General features: G+C 48.2%; 1 long non-coding RNA gene across 1 annotated transcript in view; it reads right to left on the bottom strand.

The window, feature by feature from the left end:
- Positions 1-2736: 2736 nt before the first annotated feature.
- LOC131493050 (uncharacterized) overlaps positions 2737-22428 on the bottom strand; it is a 22517-nt gene continuing 2825 nt past the window's right edge. The window contains exons 2-3 of the long non-coding RNA XR_009252431.1: positions 17563-17708; positions 2737-3666 (exon numbers count right to left, since the gene is read on the bottom strand). This is a non-coding gene — a long non-coding RNA (uncharacterized LOC131493050). The remainder of the gene's footprint in view (positions 3667-17562; positions 17709-22428) is intronic.

Below are 22428 nucleotides of genomic sequence, written 5' to 3' on the forward strand. Positions count from 1 at the left end.
GTGTGTGTACATATTTGCACATGCATGGGAAGCATGGGGATGAGAACAGAGAAAGGGGTCTGGCGGGATGGCAGGGCTGTGATTCCCTCCTTTCTCTGAAAAGGTCCTTAATGAAAAGACCTGATAAACGAATGAAATGCAGGATCTCTATGTCAGGACAATGGGTAAAGTTTGAATATGGACTGAATATTAGAAAGCAGAGTCGCATCACTGTTCAATTTCCTGGCCTCGATAATTGTGTGGTATTCCTGCAAGAGGGTGTCCTCACCTTGTTAACGATTGTTGAACTTAAGGGTACACGCGAATTCATTGTACTCTCGCAACTTCTCTGTAGATTTGAGATTTTCAAAATAAAAGCGTAAAAAAGGAAAGAAGTCATGGTCTGGGTGTTGATGGCTGAAGGCCTGAGGACTCCCCAGGGGAGGCGAGGGTACCCTGTGACCTGACCTGACCTGACCCGACCCGGGTGCCCAGCTGGTCTTCCCAGGGTGTGAAGGTTTGTTCAGAGAGGTTTCAGGCCGCAGAGGCTCTGAAGTGTAAAGTGGAAGGTGGAGGTCAATTGAAAATCGATAATGTGGGACAAGCAGGTCAGCTCCAAGTCAGGGAGGCCTCCTTCTGGGGACAGGCTGCCCCTCCCCCCCCACCACAGGAGCCCCAGGGCAGCAGGGGAGGGCTGGGAGAGAGTTTCCCTGACCCCGGAGGCGCCTGGCCCATCTTAGGTGCCCAACTAATACTCAGTGAGTGGTTGATATGTTCGTTTAACAAATAGTTATTTGTTCGTTATATGTTCATTTAACAAATAGTGACTGTGTCAGACTCTGGACTGGGGCCAGTGGCCAACCGGACCAACACAGCCTTGCCCCTGGGAGCTTGTGGTCTAGTGGGAGAGCCACACCTATAAACAGCAGCCTGGGTGGCAGGAGGAGCCCCTGAGAGAGGAGGCCCTGGGTCACTGGGAGGGCCCCTACCCCATAAGGTCCCAGCGATGTGGAATCAGAATCAGTCAGCCAAGGGAGAAAGCAAGTGGGCAGCGGGCATGCTCACAGCGGTACAGGGTCCCGCGCTCAAGAGCCTGTGTTGGGTTCAATGCTCAGCTGTAGCAAACCCGAAAGTCTTAATTTTATCTTTGAACTTGTGTCCTCTAAGTGCTGTCCTGGGCTGAGGGAGCATGGGTGATCGGGGAGATACGTGGATATGGGCAGAGCCCTGTTTGCATATGTCTTCAGAAATCTCAGGAGCACAGGGTGCTGGTGGACTGTGTGGGGCTGGGATTCAGGGAGGACAAAGAGCTCGTCCTGTGGACAGCGGATGAGGTGTGTGTGTGGGGGTTGGGGGGGTGCTCAGCCGCAGAGGCCCTGCTTTTTGTTAGAACCAGCATCGTTGGGCCCTGGTGACACAGGAGAGGAAAAGCGAGTGACTTTCCTTCCTGTCTCTTTCACCTCCTTCCTGAGGTGGAGAGTGTTGGTAGAATGTGCCGTGGTGGCAAGGAGTGAAAGTGAAACAGTTTGTTGTATGACATGTTCACGCCATTAAAATGCACCTGCAAGTTACAGAAGTTTTACTGATTCTGCATATGAATTAAATACTCTTATGCTTGCATTTAAAACTGGCATAGGACAATAGAAAGATGAATGGTAAAGTTCATACCAACAATTAAACATTCTAGTTTTTCTTTACCTAGAAGGACATTAAACATCCAATGAAAACACAGAGAAAAAAAGGAAGACAGAGAAAGGAAGAAGCTTCACAACATTTAACTGCATGTTTCCCTTGCCTCATTCTGCACTGGGTTGGGAGGGCCATGGGCAGGTGGAAAGGGCAGGTGGGAGGATGTGGGGGAGAAGGGAATGGTGGGAGAGGAGGCTGTGAGAAGGGCCGGTGTGGTCTGGGGAGACGGTGGCCGTCCACCAGATCATGGTCACTGTAGGGAAGTAGGGCAGGGTGACAGGGGGCCACTCAAGTGTGCTATTCAGTGTTCTCTTAGGGGCAGCCTGGGAGTGGGGGTGCAGGGCAGAAAGGGAGCAGCCCCTAGGCTGATGTCAAGCAGACAGTTTTATGCATTGGGTCTCCATGTAACGTTTCACTTGAACAAGGCTCTGAGGCCAAGACGTATTTGGAGAACCATGGAGTAGGCAGTCCCAGTTCAGGGCTGGCTTTCTGCCTTGCCAGCCTTATGTCCCAGAGCCATCTGGAGGTGGGGGACACTCCCTCCCCACCTGGGTCTGTGGGAGCTGCGGTTAGGGAGAGTGATTGATTTCATTGCCTCTGGTTGTTTTTCACCATCATGCCCCACTCCCAGCCTAGAGGTGATCTTGGCCCCTTGTGGGGTCTGCCTGCAAAGAAGGTCCAGCGTCTCTCCTCATCAGCCCTGTTCTGCACCCCCAGTTGGAAGATGATGGCTTATCTGGTGTCTGGGGAGCTCTGCCTTCCACTTGAAAGCGTGGATGATTAAAGCCTAGGCTGGTGGTGATGGAAGCGGTTCCATTAGCTCTGGGGCCAAGTGGAACACGGCTGCCTCCCTTGTGCACTTGCTTCAGGTCCTCTGCAGCGGTCCCGGGCAGGCTGGAGTGTGGGGGGGAGGCACCAATCACACACACACACACACACACACACACACACACACACACACACGCACACACACACGACCTCCTCTGGGAGATCAGCAAGGTGGGGCTGGGCAGATTGGTTAGGGACGTGCGAATGAAGAGAAATCAGCCTTCCTGTGAGATGATGCAGGACTGGGCTATCTCAGTGTGTTATTTAATCCTCACAGGGGTTCTCATAACTATTATCATAGCAACTGCTGTTTCCAGAGCACTGACTCTGCGTCAGAGCTTTTCACCGTTATATTTCGGATCTTCACGTGAGTTTAACTGGCCAAGAGACAGGGGCACAGCCATGTCATGCACTCGGGCTCTGGAGCCAGACTTTCTGCGGTTCCTGAGTGCTCTCTGGGATCCCAAGCCGTCCTCCTCTGTTGCCTCACTCACTGTGCCTCCCCCAAACACCTGCCAGATAGACGCCTTGAAGCAAATCCTTGTCTCGGCATCTGCCTTTGTGGGAACTGAAACTCAGATACCTTCTGATATATACAGAGAAGGTCCCCTCCGGAGTCCTCAGCAGAGCTGGGCCAGACCCCAGACCCCGGAGTCTGGCATCCACTTACCTGCAGCCCCAGTGATGTTGTCAGGACAGAGTTGACAAATGGTTCTTTCAGTGACTTGGCCTATTTCAGGACCACCAGTAGATGCCAGGAGCATTCATTAGGGAGAAATGGGGATTTTTGAGAATGATTCCTGAGAAATGTGGATACTCAGATGCCTTAAAAAATGAGTCCTGGGAGTCCAGGACGTCTGTGGTGTGACAAGCCCAGGGACTGCATGTGTTGGAGCTGGGAGGTAGGCAGTATGGGCGCATAGCTCACAGGACAAGTAGGCACTTGGGGTTAAGAGGCAGAGCCAGGGCAGGGCCAGGCCCTTAACTCCTTTGCCCCCTGCTGTTCAGGTTGACTCAGTGGACCTTGGGGGTGATGGTTCTCAGGGACAGGCATTACTCAAGGACATGGCGAGTCTTGCCAAGGCTGCAGAACGGGAGGCCCAGCTTGGGGATCTCCAGACTCCCAGATTTTTTGAAGAGGTTTTTTGGGAAAGTCACCAGTGACCTGGCCTAAACAAGCAAGGGGAAAGAGAGAAACAATGAGTCAGAGGCTAGCAACTTCCACTGGGCTCTAGACCGATTCCAAGAACAAAAAATTTTTTTAAAGCACAGAGAAATTTTTAAAAATTGTTGAAACACATGACAATTTAAAATAATGTCTTTATTGAGCTATAATTCACATACCATAGAATTCACCCTCTGAAGGGTGTATAGACTTAGTGGTTTTTAGTATATTTACAGAGTTGTACAACCACCAACACTATCTAATTTCGGAACATTTTGATCACCCCCAAATTAAGTACCAAACCAAATTATCAGCACACCCCATTCCTTCCCCAGTCCCCAGCCCCTGCCAAGCACTAATCTACTTTCTGTCTCTAAAGATTGTCTATCTGGACATTCATGTTAAAGGAAACATACAGTATATAGTCTTTTGTGATTGGCTTTTTTTTTTTTTTTTTTTACTTAGCATGTTTTCAAGAGCCATATATATTGTAGCATGTGTCAGTACTTTATTCTTTTAAAAAAATTTTTAATGTTTATTTAGTTTTTAGAGAGAGAGAGAGAGAGAGAGTGGAGGAGGGGCAGAGAGAGAGGGAGACACAGAATCTGAAGCAAGCTCCAGGCTCCAAGCCGTCAGCACAGAGCCTGATGCGGGGCCTGAACTCATAAGCCATGAGATCATGATCTAAGCTGAAGTTGGATGCTTCACCGACTGAGCCACCCAGGCACCCGAGTACTTCATTCTTTTTTATGGCCAAATAATATTCCATTGTATGGATACACCAGATTTGTTTATCCGTTTATCAGTTGAAGGACACTGGGGTAGTTTCCACTTTTGGGTTACTATGATAATACAGCCAGTGAACATCTCTGTACCTTTTTGTGTGGAATGTATTTCAGTTCTTTTGGGTAGATACTAAGGAGTGGAATTGCTGGGTCCTACAGTAGGTGTATTAACTTTTTGAGGTACTGCCAGAATGCTTCCCAAAGCAGCTGACCCATTGTATGAGGGTTGTGATCTTTCCACATTTTTGTTAACATGTGTTGTTATTTGACTTTTTGATTCTAGCCATCATGGCAGGTATGAAGATACATCTTAGCGTGGTTTTGACTTATTTCCCTGATGATTAATGATGTCAAGCATCCTTTCATGTGTTTATTATTCATTTGTATGTATTCTTTGGAGAAATGTCTATTCAGATCCTTTGCCTATTTAATAATTAGGTTTGTCTTTTTATTATTGTCAGATTTCTTTATATAGTCCAGATTCCTGTCCCTTATCTGATATATGATTTACATTTATTCCATCCTTCTCTTTTCACTTTCTTGATAGTGTCTTTTGAAGCCCCAAAGATTATAATTTTGAGGAAATTCTATTCATCTATTTTTTTTTTGTCACTTGGCTTTAGATGTCATATCTAAAAAAACATTGCCTAATTCAAGGTAATGAACATTTACTCCTGTGGGCTTTTTCCCAAGAGTTTTATAGTTTTAGCCCTTACATTTAGGTCTATAATCCATTTGAGTTAAATTCGTACATGGTGTGAGGTAGAGATCTAGGTTCATTCTTTTGTATGTAGATACACAGTTATACATGTTTTTAATATTTGTTGAAAAGATTACTCTTTCTTCATTGAATGGTCCTGGTACCCTTGTAGAAAATCAATTGACTATAAACGTACGTGCTTACTTCTGGCCTCTCAATTTCATTCCATTGGTTTATAGGTCTGTCATTAGCCAGTACCACACTCTCTTGATTGTTGGGGTTTTGTAGTAAGTTTTGGAATCAGGAAGTTGTGAGTCTTCCCATTTTATTCTTTTTTTCTAAAGTTTTGTGTTTTTGTTTTTTTTCTCTTCTGGGTTCCTTGAACTGCTGTATAAATTTTAAGACTAATTTTGCAAAAAAGCAAAAGCAAAACAAAAACAAAATATGGGATTAATCTGGGATTAATCTGTAGATTAATTTGAGAAATATTGCCATCTTAGCAATATTGAGTCTACCAATCCATGAACATGGGATGTCTTTCCATTTATTTAGATCCTTTTTAATGCCTTGAAGCAATGTTTTGTAGTTTTCAGTGAACAAGTCTTGCACATATTTTATTAAAATTTTTCCTATTTTATTCTTTCCAATGCTATTGTAAATGGAATTTTTCTTAACTTCATTTTCAAATTGTTCATTGCAAGTATATAGAAATACAAAGGATTTTTGTCTACTGATTTTCTATCCTGAAAACTTGCTGAACTCATGTATCAGTTTTAATAGCTTTCTTATGGATTCCTTAAGGTTTTTTTATAGATTATATTACCTATAAATAGAAATCATTTTACTTCTGCCTTTCCAATCTATATGGCTTTTTTTTTCTCATCTAATTGTCCTGGCTCAAACCTCCAGTACAATATCAAATAGAAGTAGTGAAAGCAAACATCCTTGTTTTGTTCCTCAGTGGGAAAACACAAGTCTTTTACCATTAAGTATGATGTGGGCTTTTCATGAATGCCCTTCAGAAACTTGAAGAAGTTCTCTCCTATTCCTAGTCTACTGGTTGTTTGTCACATGAAAATGTGTTGTATTTTATCAAATGCTTGTTCTACATCTATTGAGATAATCATGTGGATTTTCCCCCTTTATTCTATTTAATATGGTGTTTTAGGTTGCTTCACTTTTCAGTGTTACACCAACCTTACATTCCTGGATAAATCTCACTTGCTCATGTATATAATCCTTTTTTTTTTTTTATATGTTGCTGGATTTGATTTGTTAGTATATTTGTGTCTATATTTATAAGGGATATTGGTCTATTATAGTGTTCTTTTATTGTGGTATCTTCATCAAGTCTTGCAATCATGGAATGGTCTCATGGAAGGAGATGGGAAGTTTTCCCTCCTATTCTATTTTTTCTAAGAGTATGTGAACGATTGGTGGTAATTCATTTTAAAATATTTCGTATACCAGAGCGGCTGCACCAGTTTGCATTCCCACCAACAGTGCAAAAGGGTTCCCGTTTCTCCATATCCTCGCCAGCATCTTTAGTTTCCTGAGTTGTTCATTTTAGCCATTCTGACTGGTGTGAGGTGGCATTTCAGTGTGGTGTTGATTTGTATTTCCATGATGATGAATGACATTGAGCATCTTTTCATGTGGAAAAAAAAAATTTTGGTATAATTCACCAGTGAAGTTCTCTGGGCCTTGGCTTTTCTTTGTGGGTAATAATTGGGATAATAATCAACTTATTTGTTAGAGGTCTACTCAGACATTCTGTTTATTCTTGACTCCATTTCAGTAGTCTTTGTCTCTACAGGAATGTGTTTATGTCATCTAGGCATATAATTTGTTGACATATAATTATTCATATTATTCCTCTTGAACCCTTATATTTCTGTAAGGTTAGTAATAATGTTCCCTATTTCATTGCTTATTTTGTTAATTTTACTCAGGATGACAACCAGGCCTGAAACTTGCCACCCCACCCCTTACCCCCACCCCTCACCCCCACCCATCCTCACACAGAGCCTGAGGTGGAGTTTCACCTCCCTACTGGGGCCAGGCTGAGTGTCAGTCTGAAAAGCTTTCTCCTCCCAGCAGTGACACCATCTCATAGTATGGAAAATATAGAAAGCCAGGGGGTCCTCTCACATCCTGGGCTGGATAGCACCATTATGTCTTCTAGCCCTCATGGGGCCCTGGGAGGTGGGCACGATCCCAAAGTGGAGAATGGGTATTCTGCCCCAGTGCTTTCCTGTCTTTGGGGTGAATGACCATGAGTCTCTGGCAAGGCCCGGCTCTTGCTGGGCAGTCCCTTCCCTGCGTGTCCACCCCCACCTGGCCCTTCTGGGACCAATCTGGCCCATGGCCAAAGGCCCTCTCTGCAGCATGTCCTCTCCTACCAGGACCCTGCAGAATGCACTCCCTAAGGGCATTCCCCCTCCCTGCATTCTAGCACTAAAAATATGCCTTAGCCCATGTCAGGTGCTGCCTACACAGAGAAGAAGCTTCCCAAGGGCAGAACCTCAGCAGCAGACCTGGAGACCCTCACAGGGAGGAAGGTGAGGCCACCAGAGGAAGTCATTAGATCCACTGTGGCGCTGTGTCACCGCCTCTCCTCGCATGGAGCCCAGGCCCAGGCAGAAGGAAGCAAGGGGCATCTCAGCACAAGTCTGACAGCCCTGCTGCCTTCAGAAAACAGGCTCCATTCCATCTTCATGTATTTATAATAGCGCTCCCTTGTTTTTTGTCAAGTGGTGTTCTCTGTTTATCAATAAAATCAATGATCCAAATCCTACACAAGGGGCTGATGTGAAATCTCTGCTGGGAAACTCCTCCTTCTAAAGCCCTCCCTCTTTGAAAGGCTCTTTCTGAAAGGAGGTAATGGTCTGGCTGTGCACAAGACATGGGAGGCACAAAGGGCCATGGCTCGCAGCCTAGCCAGAGGCCCTCTTGCTTGTCTGCACCCTGTACACCACGGCTGTCCGACCCAAAGGGACGTGATGCTCTGAATACAGAGCATCAGCAAGATGACAGCTCAGTGGCCCAGGAGGGACAGGCTGGTTCTGGACCCTTGGCCCTGCTGCCACCCTCAACACCACGTCTCCACTTCAGCTTGGAGCTGTAAGCCGGGCTGGCCATGGAGAATGTCCACATTGGGCCAGGAGGCCTGGAGGTCAGTCTAAGGAGGGTTGAGCACTGAGCACTGTTGCTGGGCGAGCCCTCTGGAGTGTCTATGAGAGGCATTTAGTGGACACTGGCAGGTCTTCTAGGCCAGGGGCCTCTGAACATGCAGCTCTGGGAGCTGGGCTCTTCAGCTACAGGGCACAACCTTTTTGTGGTGGTCAGTTGTCTCTAGTTTTTCTGCCACCAATTAATATTTATCCAGTGTCAGCTATGTGCCAAGCACTGGGCTGGGCATTTAAAATCCTGCAAGGATTTTATTGCTTTTATTTTTACTTTATTATTTATTTTATTTTATTTTAGAGAGAGAGTATGCAAGCAGGAAAGAGGGGCAGAGAGGGAGAGAATCTTTGTTTATTCTAAGTTTATGTATATATTTTGAAAGAGACAGAGAGAGGGAAGGGGGAGGGGCAGAGAGACAGAATCCCAAGCAGGTTCTGCACTGTCAGTCCAGAGCCCGTCATGGGACTCGAACTCATGAACTGTGAGATCATGACCTGAGCTGAAATCAAGGGCCAAGTGCTCAACTGACTGAGCCATCCAGGTGCCACCCCAAGGCAAGTGCTTTTAAATCATTATTTCACAGGGAGGGAACTGGGGCTTACAGGGGGTAGGTAGCGTGCCCCAGGCCATAGCTGGTTGAGTTTCTGAGTCAGGCATACACCTCAGCCCACTGAATTTCACAGCCCATGTTGCCTCTCCTCATAGCAGCACAGACCTCGGGGTGGGTTTCCTAAGCCCATGGCTGCTGACCTTACAGACTGTAGAAGCTCTGGCTGAGGCATCAGTGTGGTCCTGCTCTCCAGGAGGAGCCCTGCCTGGGAGCATAAGAGGAGTGGATCCTTTCTGGGCACAGTGACCCCAGGGCCACACTTCATCTTTGGGTTTTATACTAGTCAGGGTTCTCCAGAGAAACAGAATCAATAGGATATTCTCTCTCTCTCTCTCTCTCTCTCTCTGCCTCTCTCTCTCTCTGACATAAGAAATTGGCTCACATGATTATGGAGGCTGAGAAGTCCCAAGATCCACAGTTGGTAAGCTGGAGATCCAGGAAAGCTGATGGTATAAGTTCTAGTCTGAAGGCCAACTCAGTATTTCAGTTTGAGTCTGAAGGACAGAAAAGACCAATGTCCCAGCTCCTCCAGTCGGGCAGGAGGAGTTGCCCTCTGCTCCGCGTAGTGTCAGGCTTTTGTTGAATGCAGGCCTTCAACTGATTGGATGAGGCTCACCCACGTTAGGGAAGAAAATCTGCTTTCCTCAGTCTACAGATTCAAATGTTAATGTCATCCAAAAAACCCCCCATAGAACCACTCAGAATACTGTTTGACCAATTATCCGGGCACCTAGTCAAGGTGTCACGTAAAACTAACTACCACAGGCTCTTAGACTCCAGGCCCAGGAGTTCCAAGTGTGTCCCAGCTTCCATTCACACACCTGGTCTGGGACAAGCTTAGGCTGTGTGGCCTGGATGCAGATGACACCACTTAGCGGTGTGTCCCCTGGGCATGCCCTTCACACTCTGAGCCTCCTTCATCTTCTGCACATAGGTGTACTGCCCATAGCCAGTGACCCATGTAGTATACAGACTAGGGCACTGGGGCTCAGAGAGGGCCTGCTGCCAGTCAGAAGCATTGCTGGGATCTGAACCCAGGCTATCTGGCTCCCAGTCCCAGACCACCCTGCCACCTGCCTCCGGCTGGGGGGGTTGTGCCGCTTCCCCTGCTCCTGCTGACTGGTAGCTCTTTCTGAAGCTGAGTGGCCTGTCAGCCCAGGGTCCCTGGAGCAATCTTGGATGTGCATGCAGTACGGTGTTGAGGCAGAGTGGGGGGCTTTAAGGGTGATGAGGAAGACCTTCTCCTTCCAAGAGAGGACCACATCTCTGCAGGAACCCCAAGGGGCTGGCCTTGGGGAAGGCATGTCCAGGAAAGGCAGAAGGATGCTGGATGACCTTGAAAGGGGCAAAACTCCCCATGCCCTGGTGAGATGGCCCTCACATGGAGACCCCTAGACTTGGCATAAGATTCCAGACAGAATGGTCTTCACATGCAGTTTAAAAGTGGCTTCTTCCAAAAATCAATACAGGCTCTTATAATATTGAAATACATGCTGAGATTTGTGGAACTCAGTCCAAAGTCATCGTGTGTGTGTGTGTGTGTGTGTGTGTGTGTGTGTGTGTGTGTGTGTGAAGGAGGGGGATGGTGCAGGGAAGGTGCTAGTAAGCTTGGAGAGAGGTTATAGTCTTAAAAGCCCTTGATAAGCCTTCCAGCCCACAGGATGGCCTATGATGTCCTCAAGGGTAGATTCTGATTTCTGCTCATTCTGGAGACAGGGTCTCTGTAGGCCAAGGATGAAGAGATAGAGGCTTCTGGGATCAGGAAGGAACATCCCTAGAAGGGAAAGTCCTGGCCTTGGGCCGCTCACAGTGAGTCCCCACCTCACACAGAATTCATGCTCTCCAGGCTTCAGGGTTCAGCACACCCACCCCCGTCCCTCAGATGAGGCCCTGAGGGAAAGGAGCAGAATCCCACCAGGCCCCCGACGCCAAGACCAGCCAGGCTCTGCTCTGGTCACTGCCCCACAGGGGACCCCAGGAGTCAGCCCTTCTTACACATTTCTGCCATGTGTAAGCCTCACGGTAGTTCTGTCACCACTGGCTGTAAATCAACTCTGTTTCTTACCTAGTGTCATTCTCAGCAACGACAGACTTCATTCAAACCATACATTCAATTACTTGGGTTCGTTTCCCCCTCCACCCACAGTCTCCCCGAAGGTGATCTGGGCAATTCCTGGCTTGGAGAGTTAAGGCACGCTTAATCACTGGGTTGCCCCTAGGCTGTTGAGGCGGCTCCACCCAAAACAGGGTCCAGCTGTTCTCCAGGAGCCAAGCTGGATTGGGATGATCTTGAACACACCCCCACAACCTTCAGGAAAATGCCTTTTTCTTCATAAATCTGGGTCACACGCTCTGACTTATTTGGCCTCACAGGAGTGAGGGTTCAATGCATTCGAGCAGGCTACACTTTCTCCCTTTGGTTCACTCTCTAGAAATGGCCCTCTTTGTCTCCAGTGACACCGGTGTCTTCAAGTCCATGCTGTCTGCAGATGAACACGGCCACAATTAGTATTTATGTGGCAGGGTTCCCCCGTCTTCTCGCCTCCTATGCTCCAGTGTGAAGTTCGTAAGCAACATGTGGCTGGATTTTGCTTCTGTGTCCAATCTGACAGTTGCTGTTCAGTACACTTGTGGTTGTTGTTTTCATTGATCTATGAGAATTTATTTCCATCACTTAATTTTTGTCCTGAATTTTTCTAGACCTCTATTTTCCCTCTGCTCTCCTAACATCTACTTGAGAGACTGAGTTTTCTGTATTTCCTTTTCCTCTTCCTGATATTTGGAAGTTGTGGTAGGCTGACAACTGGTTCCCCCAAAGATGGGATTAAATTACCAGTCTCGAGAGGAGGAGCTTATCCTGGGTTATCCAGGTGGGTCTTAAATGCAATCACATGTACCCTTATGTCAGAGAGGCAGAGGGGATTTTGACAAAGACTTGCGGAAGAAAAAGCTTTGTGAAGACAGAGGCAGACATTGCAGTGCTGAGACACAAGCTCTCGCAGCTACCAGAAGCTGAAAGAAGCAGGGAAGGATTCTCCCCTAAAGCCTTAGGAGGGAGCATGGCCCTGCCTTCTTGACACCTTGGTTTCTGTCTTCTGGCCTCTGGACCAATAACATTTCCGTTGTTGTAATTCACCACATCTGTGGTAACTTGTAATAGCCGCCACAGGAAACGAATGCAGAAGTTATATTTTCTTTTACTTTAATAAATTGCCCTGAAAGTTTTAACCCGTGTACTACAACATGCAGACTAGTTCTGGACACAGTCAACCTCTCTGCCCCACTCCTTAAATATGCACTGGATTTTGTTCTTAATATATCAGCCTTGTCGTGTTTGTACGGCCACAAATTAATCATTATTGTTTTTCTTTGAACTGCCAATGCTTTATTGGATCTCCCCACAGATTTACCAACTTGTTTGCTCACCATTGTTTCCTTAACATTTTTTATTGTAATAGGATATTTTATTGTAATAGAATATATAGAATATATTTAAGTTTAATGGCTTAAAAATTTTAGCCATTTTTAAGTGTACAGTTTCGTGGCATTAAGTACACTCACAATGTTGTGCAAACCTCACCACTATTTATTTCCAAAACTTTTTCATCATCCCAAACAGAAACTCTATGGCAACTAAGCAATAACTCTCCATGCCCCACCTCCAACTTTCAATAAACTCAAATCTTCTTTCTCTCCATAAATTTGCCTATTTTAGATATCTCATATAATGGAATCATACCATATTGGCCCTTGTATGTCTGGCTTATTTCACTTAGCATAACATTTCCAAGGTTAATCCATGTAATAGCATGTACCAGAACTTCATTCCTTTGTAAGGCTGAATACTATTCCATTGTGTGTACTCACCACATTTTATTTATCCATTCATCTGTTCATAAACATGTGGGTTGTTTCCACTTTTGATTCTTGCAAATAATGCTGCTATGAACATTGACATATAAGTATTTGAGTCCGTTTTCTATTCTTTTGAGTATATATCTAGGAATGGAATTGCTGGGTCATATGGTAATTCTTCTCCAGACGTTGTACCATTTTACATTCCCGCAGGCAATGTAAGCGGATTCCAATTTCTCCATACCCTTGCCAACAGTTACTTTCCACTTTTTGTTTATTTGCTTTTAATTATAGCTATCCTAGTAGGTGTGAGGTGGTAACTAATTGAAGTTTGTTTTTTTTTTTCATTTCCCTAATGATTACTGGTGCTGGGCATCTTTTCATGTGCTTATTCGCATCTGTATATCTTCTTCAGAGAACTATCTGTTCAAGTCCTTTGCTCATTTTTACATTGGTTGTTTTGTCTTTTTGTTGTTGAGTTTTAGACGTTCTTTGTATATTCTGGACATTAAACTCTTATCAGATATATGATTTGCAAATATTTTCTCCCATTCTGTAGGCTGTCTTTTCACTTTCCTGCTAATGTCCTTTGATGCACAAAACATTTAAATTTGATAAAGTCAGAGTTATCTGTTTTTGTTATTGGTGGTGGTGCTCGGGTTTTTGATGTCATAACTAAGAATCCATTGCCATACCTAAGGTAATGAAGATTTACCTATATACTTTCCTCTAGTCTCATGGTTTAAGCTCTTATATTTAGGTTGTTGATTCATTTTGAGTTAATTTTTTGCATATAGTGTGAGGCAAGGGTCCAGTTTCATTCTTTTGCACATATATATCCAGTTGTCCCAGCACATTTGTCGAAGAGACTATTCTTTCCCCATTGAATGGGCTTAGCACCTCTGCTAAAAATCAGTTGACCATAGACTGTGCTCTTAATTTTATTCCATTTGTTTGTATGTCTATCCTGATGCTAGCTCCATGTTGTTTTGATTGTTATAGCTTTGCAATGAGTTTTGCTATAAGTGTGAGTCTTTGACATTTTTTTCTTTTTCAACATTGCTTTGGCTATTCAGGGCCTCTTGAAATTCCATCTGAGTTTGGGTATCTGCTTTTCCATTTCTGCAAACAAGGCTTTTGGAATTTTAATAGGGTTGTGTTGCATCTGGGTAGTGTTTGGGTAGTATTGACATCTTAACAATATTAAGTCTTCCTGCCCAAGAACATGAAGTATTTTTTCACTTATTTTGGTCTTTAATTTTTTCAACAATGTTTTAGAGTTTTCAGGGAACAAGTCTTGTATATCCTTTGTTAAATTTATTCTTAAATAATTTATCCTTTTTGATGCTATTAGAAACTGAATGTTTTCTTAATCTCATTTTCCAATTGTTCATTGCAAGAATATACAAATATAACTGATTTCTGTTTATTGATCTTGTATCCTGCAACCTTGCTGAACTCATGTGTCAGTTTTAGTACTTTTCTTGTGGATCCCTTAGGATTTTCTACACATAAGATCATGCCATCTGTAAATAGAGATAGTTTTACTTCTTCCCTTCCAATTTGGATGTCCTTGTTTCTTTTTCTTGCCGAATAACTTTGGCTAGAACCTCCAGTACAGTGTTGAATGGCAGTGGTAAAAGTGGGCATCCTTGTCTGATTCCTAATTTTAGGAGGAAAGCTTCCAGTCTTTCACCATTGGCTATATTACCTGTGGGTTTTTCATAAATGCCCTTTATCATGTTGAAGAAGCTCCTTTCTATTCCTAGTTTTCTGAGTGTTTCTATTGATAAAGAGTAATGAATTTTGTCAAATGCCTTTTCTGTGTTAATTGAGATGACCATGTTGGGTATTTCGCCCTTCATTCTACTAATAGGCTTTATTATGTTGATTGATTTATTATATTGAGCTATCTTTGCATTCCTGGCATAAATCTCACTTGTCATGGTATATAATCCTTTTAATATGCTGCTCAAATTGGTCGGCTGATATTTTATTGAGGATTTTTTTAATGTTTATTTATTTTTGAGAAACAGAGAGACAGAGCATGATTGAGGAACCTGAGCCGAAGTCAGATGCTTAACCGACTGAGCCAGCCAGGTGCCCCTTATTGAGGAGTTTTATATCTATATTCATAGAGAATATTGGCCTGTAATTTCTTTTCTCATGATGTCTTCATCTGACTTTGGTATTAGGGTAATGCTAGCCTCATAGAAAGAGATAGCATGCATATCTCCTCTTCTGTGTTTTTGAAGAGTCTGAGAAGAACTAATGTTAATTCCTCTCTAAATATTTGGTGGAATTTAGCATTGGAGTCATCACTTCCAGGAATTTGCCTATTCTCTAGGTCTCAATTCCTACTCTCTGCTCTCATGGGCCCAAGCCCTTGACCTCTTTCTTCTGAGGACCTTTAAAACTAGAAGCAGGCTGACATGTTCACCAAAGTGCCAATTTACTGAAAACCAATTTGCCAAAAGTCAATTTCTCAAAAAATCAATTTGATGAAGACAGAACTTGTCAGATGACCAATTTACAAAATTTGCCAAACTGAGGAACATTTGTTTCTCTGATGATAATAAAGTATGCAGCTATTGGGTGATATAGTTTTATAGTTTTGTGATGTTTTAACTGGATGGTTGTTGTTTTATTTCATGACAGCCCTTCAAGAAAGGTTCATGTAGTTGGATGCTAACATCACACAATGCAGTCTCTTTGTGAGTATATTCAAGCCTCAGTCCTTCCCCAAGCCACCCCCCTGCCTCCCTCTTGATCAGTGCAATATCAGGTAAGGGAATGGGGCTCTCTCTCTGCATATATATCCCTGGAAATGTCCCTCACTTTCTCAAAAGCTCAGCCATGTATTTAAATGTTGCTTGTTATATTTTTCCCAGTTTTTCTAAGGCATGTCTGTGTGTGTGTGTGTGTGTGTGTGTGTGTGTGTGTGTGTGTGTGTGTAGAGGATTTCCACGATCTCCAAGACATAGCATTGCTGAAATGGAGCCTGCTGTGCCCTTTATACAGATCAGGAAGCACAGGTCTACAGCACGAAACCCAAATGATGACTGCAATGCAGCACCCGGGGTCAGAATTGGGATCTGAACTTGGATCTACCTCCTGCCGCCTCCTGAGCTGATGGTGAAGGGTCTTCCTTTGAATACTTGAGTCCTCCTCCTGGTTCACAAAGTAGCTTTGAAGAGGAGGGGATGTGAGTTCTCTAGGTGTTGACTCTACCCATTGCCAGGACCCTGGACATCTAAAACATACACTTCAGTGAATTCACACAGCAGGTGCAACACCACACTATAGACAATGTAACTGAGGCTCCAAGGGGCAAAATGGCTCCCTAACTTCCCCTAGTTGGCAAACAGCAGAGCTGGAACACTTATCCATTCCCCTGACTCCTAGTCTGGTGGCCTCCAGAGTGATGTGTCTTTCCATGTCTCAGACTCTGGCATAAGATGGCCCATGAGGCAGAAGGCAGGGGGTGCCCAGGCCTGAAGAGCAACAGCTGTTGGCAGAGACATCTCCATCACTAAGGGTATGAGCAGTGGAGGTACCACCTACAGGCCTGAGGAAAGGGAGGCTGGGAACCTATATGGGAAATCTGAAAGCAGGTCAGGAAGCCACCTCCAAGTCTGGATTCCCACCATGGGTATCTGGGCAGATTGGCACAACGTCGGGCTCTCTCTTGGCCTCAGTCTCCTGGCATATAAAATAGGATCATATTGCCTGCTCTGTGTCTTAAATATAGACTTTCCTGGGTCTGGTTTTCCCAGGAGCTGAGAAGGTGTTAGTGCAGACATTGTGAATGTGCAGGTAGCAGAGGTAGGTGCAGTAACTATCAGGGACCCCCTAGAATTACGGGGCGTCAGAGCTCGAAGTGTCAGAATAGCTCCGACCTTGTTGTCCACTCAGGTAGCTTGGTGTGGCTTCCTGGAGCCACAGTGGGAGGGGGATCTGCAAGTGATTACCAACGCGCTCCACGGGGAAGGTGGGAGTAACGCTGGTGTGAGTGGAAGCTCCACAGACGGAAGCAAAGGGGGTGCCGAAAGGACAGGGCGTTCAGGTTCTGCCACTGGGTCCAGACCTCCCGTCCCCAGCCTTGCATGCTATGGAACCATCCAGGCCCATTCTTGTGCCTCTTCCTCCAAGTACCAGCAGATTCTGCCGTGCTGGCTCAATCCTGGAGTGCAGGTTAATGTGCTGTTACATATTGCATGAGGCAGCCTGCTGATGAAGCACCCGCAATTCTTGCTTACAGGCAACCCCGCCCCTGAACCCGATGCCCAGAGGGTCCCATTAGCTCAGCTGGGCAGGTCGATTGCACCTCAGATGGGCCTAGCTGGGCTGAGGCCGAGCTGCTTCCCTGAACGCTTTGTGCGGGGAGGAACATCTTCCCTCCATCCTGGGCCACAGCTCACGGGCGTGGCCTTGTCTGAGGCCACCTGAGCCACACTATCGGTGAAGCAGAGCACAGCCACTCCCAGCTGGCAGTGCAGAGCCAGATGAATGTGGGACTGGCTCCGAGCTCCATTCTCCGGGAGTGGTGGTCACAGCCCGCCATGACCTCTTCTGACCTGCCTCCCCTGACCTGCTCTTGCCCAGGACTGCACCCACCCCTCTCTACCACCCCTCCAGCCTCCACGTGGCTGCCTCCATCAGTCATTCTTTTAGCCATTGAACCTCACCTCCACCTTGAGAGAGCTCAGATGGCACGTGTGACAGACTGTCCTCATGACTGGGTGGCACACCGGGCTGATCTTACCTGGTGTGGGAGGGTAGCTGTCACAGGTACATTGGCCTGTAGGGTTTATTCTGTCCAGAACTCTCCAGGTGGCCTGCAGAGCAATGCAGGCTCTATCATGCTTCCGATCAACATTTCCCACAGTTACGACTGCCTTGTTCCTAGGCCTGTTTCAAGAGAGACAAGGCGGGGTGCTTACTTCCTGGTGGGAAGACATGGGCAGTTCTGGGGGGTCCCTGGCCAGCTCAAGCCCCTCAGGCCTGCTGTCTGTACATCTCTCTGGAGCCACCCCCAGGCTGGATGGGCATGGACATCTCTAGGTACACATCCCATGTAGGCCAGAGAGAGGTCTGCGGTGCTGCAGTATGGACCCCATGGGGACACCCAACCCTCCACTAGCAGATGTTTCCCTACAAGCCAGGTCTGGGCTGGCTAACACGGGAGGCCATGGGGCCATTGAACGGGGTTCCTTTTTCTCATGGACGTGCATGCATCTACCCACCCACGGGGAGCCCCTCTGGGCCTAACCCTGCCCAGAGGTGACTTGGGTTTGTTAAAAATCTTTGGTCCGCCCAGGGGTGTTCAGTTTGGGAGTTAAGCTCTCCAGCTGGTATTTCTGAGCTGGTATTTCAGAGGAAGTGATATTGGCCCCCAAATCACATTGGGGCTCATCTTGTGGCCCAGAAGAGGCAACGGTGTGAGGGGGATGCAGGAAGGAGGTCTGAGGCTCCAGTACCTGCCCTGTGTGGCAGAGATGTGGCGTCCTGCACACGGGGCTGACTGGAGCCCATGGTCTCTACCCCACAGCAAAGTTCTGAAGAGTAGCAGCCTCACCACCATGCACAGGCCCTCTGGCGCCCCGCCTCTCGGCTCAGCCTGGCCCTCGGTGCCAGGGCACAGCTCCCGCACCTGCCCCTGCACCGGAGCTGCTAGCCAGGCCAGTGCAGGGCTTGGGCTTTCTGGACTCTGGGAACCCAGAGACTGGCGGCTGCCCTCCCCTAACCCCACTCTCAGGAAATGAAAGGAGGCCCACTGGGATAACCACCCAGGCTTCTGTCAACATCCTATCCTTGGGGGTGCCCCAGGGGTCTGTGAAAATGGAATGCCAGCCCAGCAACGTGAGGAAGGTATAGGTAGGCATCACTCTCACCAGTCTCCTGATAGGAGCAGTGTCAATAAAAGTGGTGCCATATTGCATTAAACTGAATTATGAAGGGGATCTGGCTTGGGGCAGCAAAGTGCTAGGAGCTGACAGACATGAACCTTCTGGCCCAGGGGGAGGGAACCAAGGACAAAGGGCTCCGGGCCCCACCGGGCCACCACAGTGTCCAGAGGATGGGGTCATGCCAAGACCCTCATGTCCTGGCAAGGAGACTGACTCCCAGGGAGGGTGGCCTGCTCAAGCCATATAGCCAGCTGGGCCAGGCCAGGCTGGGGACCTCTGAGTCACGAGCCAGCCATCTCTCTGCTACCTGGTCTGGGCTCCACACCCTGGGAGACTCATCATCCCATGTGCTTGTGTATCTTACAGGGCTTCAAGGGACTTGGGCAGGCACAGTGGCTGTCTAGCTTCACAGGCCTGGAGTTGTACCCATCACATAAGGGAGAGTGGTTAAGGGCCACAGGCCACAGGTCAGAGAGGATGCAGGCCCAGGCCTGGGCTCTCAGTTATACCCATTCTTGAACACTCATGAGGGACACTGTGGGGCATGGCCACCCAATTGAGGGTTATGCAAAGGAGAAGCAGGACATATTTGGGGCCCAGGTGTCAACCCCCTACTCTGTCACCCCATGTCACCTCCACATAGGAGGGCTCTAAAGCATCCTGGAGGGGCCCAGGGAGGGGCAGGCCCACGTACAGGACCACAGCACAAGCCCTACCAAATCCCATGCTAGACCTGGGGTGGAAAGGAACCTTCTTGTACTCTCCCCCCAACTCTGGAGCCCAGATCTGATGTTCCCACCTCCCGCCTGGCTGCCTCTCCTTCCAGCCCCTCTACTAATAGGGAGAGCTTCCATTAAGGCTGATGACAGGAACTGCCACCCAGGAGACACCCTTTGATCTCAGGGCAGCAGGAAGCAGAGGGGGAGGGGGGAGAGCGGGTTACCCTTCTGACAGCCCACAGCTGGTGTTGACTGGGTCTCTAAGTCTCCTATACCTTGTGTAGGGGGGCAGGCAAAGGGGCAGGAGAGCTGGGCTGTGGTTGGCAGGGAGGGGAAGGCCCCTACCCGGGTGGGGATCTCGGCAGAGAAATGGCATAGCTCCAGGGCCCTCTCGAGGGGGGTGCCCCAGATGGAGCTCGGTGGGCCCCGGTGTGTCCTGACCCAGTATGGGTGTGGTCAGCTCCAGGAGAGTGGGGTCTTTCATTTTCTAGAATCCCTCTGGGAACTGTCCCTGCCCTTGCAACAGTTACAACCTTTAGGAGCCAAAAGTGAACAAGCTGTACTGAGGCTCCTTAAAATGCTTCCTGCACCGCATCTCTGGGGGTCGCCGATTTGGGAGCATTAACCTCAGGACTGCCCCCACCAGCAGGACCCTTCAGCTGCCCCACCTCAACTTCTTAAAAAATCTGAGGACCTGACCCCACTCTACCCCTTTGTGCTGAGGCCTGAACACCCTCCTGATGCAGCCTGCAATTAAGAAAGATCCTGATGAAGCTTGAGGACACAGACCCTGAGCTGGCAGGGCACTCCAAGGCGTAACACCCCCTCTCCATAGCTGCAGACCCTGAACAGAGCCTGGCATTCAGCCTGCCCCTCCTTGGCTCAGCCTGGTTTGCCCTTATGGGTGCAGGTTACTAAAGCCCGAGTGCCCAGCCCATGGTCCAGTGGAGCCCCTCCTTCCCAGTGCACCAATGGTCCTTAAGTGTTCTCTCACCAGGGCATATGCTTTTGGGGACCCGCACTCTACAAAGCTGTCTGAGCTTGAGGACAGCACCTTACCCAGCCAGGCCTGGGCTGGAGGCGAGGAGGCAGTGACCCTCAGCTCCTGGACGGCCCATCCAGAGGCAGGATCCTGGTCAACCCTCTGAGCCTCTCCCTGCCAGTAAGAGCCAGGAGTGGAAGGGGGTGGGGAGGGATGTTGTGAAACACGGCACCCACTGGGTCCTCTGGTTTCCCCAGAATCTTCTTGAGCAGAGCCATCCCCAACCCCCTGACTATGTAGGCCTACAAAGTACCGTGAAAGGCAGTGGGACCAGTGAGGCCTGCAGGGCAGGAGAGGCGCCATTCTAGCATACATGACGGAAGCTGTGTCCAGTGAGGACCCCGCCAGGTACAGTGAAGCAGGCTAGGGGCCCCCAGCTAGCCCCACAACCCCCCAGGAGGAGTGAGGCCCAGCCTCAACGGGCTCTCAGGAGATGCCTTCTCTGAGCCCCTGAGGCATAGGCGCCCACACAGGCTGGCCCACCCCCGTTCCAGGTACGTGGCATCCCAGAGCCCAGGGCCTTCCCAAGACTTGGCCATGACCATCACCAATCCAGGTCCAGGGAATTCTGCACATGCGTTGTTGTGGGGACGGGTTAGACAGACAAACCTAATGTCAGAAAGGAAGCAGAGACTGAGAGAAAGGAAAACAGGGACTGGCAGAGAAGAAAACAGAAACAGGGAAATGGGAAGAAGACAAGGCAAAGACTGAAGAAAGACAGACAGAGAGAAGAGTGCGAGGGACCAGAGGGGAGAGAAGCACTGAGGCCCAGGCCAAACTGAGAGAGACAAGGAGCAGGCTGGTAGCTCGCAGAGGATGGGCTGAGGTGGGCACGGCCACAGCCAGTTCCTGGCTGTCAGGGTTGGGCACCTATATGCGCCCAGCATTTCTAAGGGACTTGGGGTCTGTGGTTTGGGGGCTCTCCCACCCCTGCTCTGCTGCTGTGCAGGGTGCTGGAGCTAGCGGGCTCCTAGAGACCAAGGCCAAAGCCCATTTCACAGAGGCAGTTATTGTAGCCAGAGGAGAAGGGGTTCTGGGGCCCCTGAGATTAGGCCTGAGGCAGACCAGACCCACAGACCCTGATTCTACACCCAGGCTCCAAAGCCATAGTTGGGAAGGTAGATGTGAGGCCACGGGACCCAGGCTGCCCTGCTCCAGGGACTGGGCAGCCGAGGGCCCCATGCAGCTGGCATGAGCCAAGAGCACTGCTTTGCAAGGTAGGAATGACCCTCCCACCACTAGCCCCTGCCACTCCCGTTATACAGGACAGGGCCCCCATTTCACGGGCACATGGGTGGGCTGATAGCCTGGGTCAAGAGTGGACAGGAAGGTGTCAAGGGTCAAAGTCATCCTGTGGGAGGCAAGTCTAGTGGGTGCTATGGCTGAGCCTTGCTGCACTCCTTGGCCTCATCTGGTGCCTGAAAGAGTCCCCTTCAGGGATGCATCTGGCCTTAGAGCCCATGGTATCCTGGACAGTTGTCCCAATTTGCTCTACTGTGGGCAATGCCAGTCCCTGGCTTACACTTCCAGGAAGGAAGTTGCTCAGGCCACTGGTTTGAATTTGGTGCCTGGCCCTTACTGTCTGTGTGACTCTAGGAGGGTCAGTACACCTCGGGTCTTGGTTTTCTCCTCTGCAAAGTGGAGATGGGAATGCCTGGCCTCGTTGGGAGGTGAACACGTGGGTGAACATTAAGAACTCCAGCTGTGTTACACAGGGGTCCCCCAGGCAGGCTGGTCCTTGGGGTTCTGGGCCCAACATGAGCCTGCAGAATGTGAGCCTGAGAGTACCCGCCTGGCGTGCTCTGGAGTCGATACCTTGGACTCCAGGAAAAGGGAGGGTCAGCAAAATCGGGGAGCCAAGCCCTTGCTGAGAAACAGAGGAAACCGTCCCAGGAGAAAGTGCCAGGCCATAAACGTAAAAAGGAGAGTCCGGCAAGACAAACTAATGGTCCTTCAGTGGG

The sequence above is a fragment of the Neofelis nebulosa genome, chromosome 13, assembly GCF_028018385.1.
Source record: "Neofelis nebulosa isolate mNeoNeb1 chromosome 13, mNeoNeb1.pri, whole genome shotgun sequence".
Lineage (NCBI taxonomy): Eukaryota > Metazoa > Chordata > Mammalia > Carnivora > Felidae > Neofelis > Neofelis nebulosa.